Here is a 3,393-nt window from a genome sequence, read left to right on the forward strand (position 1 = left end):
AATTTAATATGAAAAAAAAAAAACATACAGAGAGAGTTTATTATGATTTCCGTGCTGGCTTCTATGAATCTGTTTTTCTTCCCAACCAACACTTGAAGTTGTTCTAAGACTAACATCTTGGTCTGGTAGTCCTTGAAGAAAACATCAAGAGTTTTGTGGAAACATCTTTGACGATTTCCTCTTTATGTCTTTGTGTAAGTCTATGTATCACATTCATACAATTCATAAAAACAGCAATATGAAATAGAATGCAGGGTTTTGATCAGATCAGTAGAATAACTGGGTCACTTACAAATACATATCTTGTTTGGTTGAAAGATAACAACTAAAATGTAACAAATAGTGATCAAAAATAGACTGACTAAACGATTACAGTGTGTATCAGAATTTGCATTTATTTATTTATTTATTGTCTTTGGCCAGTAAGTGCTATTTTCTATTTGCTTCTATCGAGAAATCAAAAGAAATGACTACTATTCCCTTCAAACATTGCTTTTGTGACCTGAATATCAATATTTTAAACTGACCTATATTCCATCACATTTCTGACATATTCAGCACTGAGCTGCTGAAGCAGAAATATCATTATAACAAATATTCTACTCAATACCACAGATTTGCTTGTCAGTTGCTTGACCTTAACCACTTGAATACGTCCCTTAGTGGCTAGCAATATGTGCATGTCTGATCATGAAAAGAGCCATGTGATGATAGGGATACTTTGGGGTTTGAATAAATGTAACGAAAGCAAAGTTTGAAGGAAATAGCTGTTTTTCACACTTTCTAGAGGTAAGCAAATAGGAAATAACTGTTGCTACCCAGGGACAAGAATTGTGCGACACACTGTGTTGTAAGATGTTAACTGAGAAGGGAATATTGGACTGAAAGCTTTGTGTCTCTACTCTCTTGAACGCTGAAGTGAGAGATATATATAATATCATAGATGTATGGAAGATCCCAAAGGGGCATGTTCCAAACTTCGGCATTAGAGAGAATTCTAAAGCACAAACTGTTAGATACTGTCAGTTTCCAAATATATTGGCGAAAGCATGGCTGTGTGGTCAGAAGGTTGCTTCCTAACCAAATGGTTTTAGGTTTAGTCCTACTCCGTGGTACCTTCGGCAAGTGTCGTGTGTGTGTGTGTGTGTGCGCGCGCGCGCGCGTTCACGCACGTGTGTGTGTTTGTCCATCACCGCCCCACTGCTTGACCACGAGTGTTGGTGTGTTTATGTCCCTGTAACTTGGAGGTTCGGGGGAAAAAAAGACCAGGCTCTAAATAAAAATGAATAAAATAAGTACTGGAGGTCGATTCGCATGACTAAAGTTCTTCAAAGCAGTGCCCCAGCATGACCACCATCAAAATAACTGAAACAAGTGAAAAGATTTTAAAAAAAGAAAAGAAAAAAGATACTACTTTTGAAATCATGAGCAAAAATAATTTACTGGACCAGTCTGATATTCAGAAGTTCTCAATTGTTTCAACCACCTCCCAAAGAAATCATAAATTTAAAACCGACTTCTACTAAATCCATCAGAAAAAAAACATTGGATAAACTCCTACCGACAATACTGGACCAGCTAACAACTTAAGTTTACACAGGATAGATCAGTTGCTAAAGACTCCATTTCTCTTTCTTCCTTCCTTCCTTCCTCCCCCCTCTCTCTCCTTCTCTCTTTCTCTCTGTGAGGATCTAGTTATGCTTGTATGTATGTGTAATGTCTCTTTCTCTCCCTCACTCTGTCTGTATGTGTAGATTTCTGCGTGTGTGTACATGCGTATATTTGCTTTCAGTACTCAAACGTACGGTCTCGAAAAGAAGCTGAATATCTTGTCAGCTGTGCCAAATCGTTTCATTCCGGTAAAGAATGCATCAGACCGAAAGGAACAAAGAGGTAGGGAACAGCAAAGAAAAGAAATTCAGACGCAAACTGCAGAAATGTGTTGGGAGCCACTTAGCGTGATTTGAATGCTGGTTTTAAAACTAGAAAAAGCAGAATTTATAATTAGGTTAGGGTCTCACATATGTAATATAATGAGTTGATAAACTACTACGGTTTTCTAAGCAAACAGTAGATAAAAATTCCGTTTAAGAGAATTGCAAAATCTAAAATGAAGCAAGGGAGATAACTACAGTTATCAGCTGGCTGGAAATTTTAAACAGAAAATACAAACTGGGATAGGCGGACGGTCACTTTAGCGAGGCATATACTAACCTCACTGGCAAGACAATCAGTGATCAATATAAAAAGAAAAAGAAGGAATATAGCAACCTTGATTATGAATATCAAAAGAATATGACCGAAAGGAAACGAGCTTAAAGAAGCATTGTGTACACTAAATACAAATATTGCAGCTACCCAGGATGGGAGATGTTCTGCATAACCCTGCACAGTAGAGTACAGTATTTTCTATTTTAGGACATAAAGTACAGTACAGATGCTTCAGAAATATAACATTGTTAATACTTCATTCTGAAGATTAGAATCCCTCTTAGGGGTCAGCAATAATTCTGATCAGGTTCTGATTCTTAACTTACAAGATCAGGTGTTGTTTCTCTACAAGGCTCAAATGTGATTCATGTCATCACATCAGAGTACAGTTTATATATCTGAAATAATGTTGCTGCTTCCCACATAAACATTTGGCCCATAACCAACCAAAAATAAGGTACATCCACCCTCAAACAGTTTCTTTTCTTTGCTTCCCTTTTCTACTTCTATAAGGCATCTACATTTCTGAATCTAACGATTCTCTAATACACTTGTCTCCTTTCCCTTTCTCCTCATCTTAAATATTACAGTAGTGCGTCTTCCTCTTTCCTTCCACATCCAGTTTTTTTCTTCTTTTTGTCTTGTAGACATTGATGCAAACAGATATAAAATTAATTTCCATGACATCGATAAAACTATTCTGAGAAGGAACACAAAAAGTTCATGGGCTCTGCCCCTCAACCACTGACTAAATAAAATATATGTATAAGCATATAGTTTGTCAGATGAGGTATACTTATGTGTGTGGATGTGTGTACACATGCATGCATACACACACACACACACACACACACACACACACACACAAACACGCACACTATACCATTCTCATTTGTTGTCCAATTTTCATTGCTTGTATAGGGCAAATGGAATTCAATGAGGCAGATTTTGTACAGTTGGATACCCTTCCTGTCAATAACCCTCACCTCTTTCCAACCAAGGTAATATTTCCCAAGCGACTGAGACGTTTTTCACATAATGTTGGGAACGAACATCTCTTGTATAACAGTGACACTCATTTAAAATAGAAGGACAAACACAAACACACATGTGTGACTGAAACAAATAAAAGAATATATATATATGTATGTGTGTGTGTATGTATAAATATATATATATATA

The sequence above is a fragment of the Octopus bimaculoides genome, chromosome 12, assembly GCF_001194135.2.
Source record: "Octopus bimaculoides isolate UCB-OBI-ISO-001 chromosome 12, ASM119413v2, whole genome shotgun sequence".
NCBI lineage: Eukaryota > Metazoa > Mollusca > Cephalopoda > Octopoda > Octopodidae > Octopus > Octopus bimaculoides.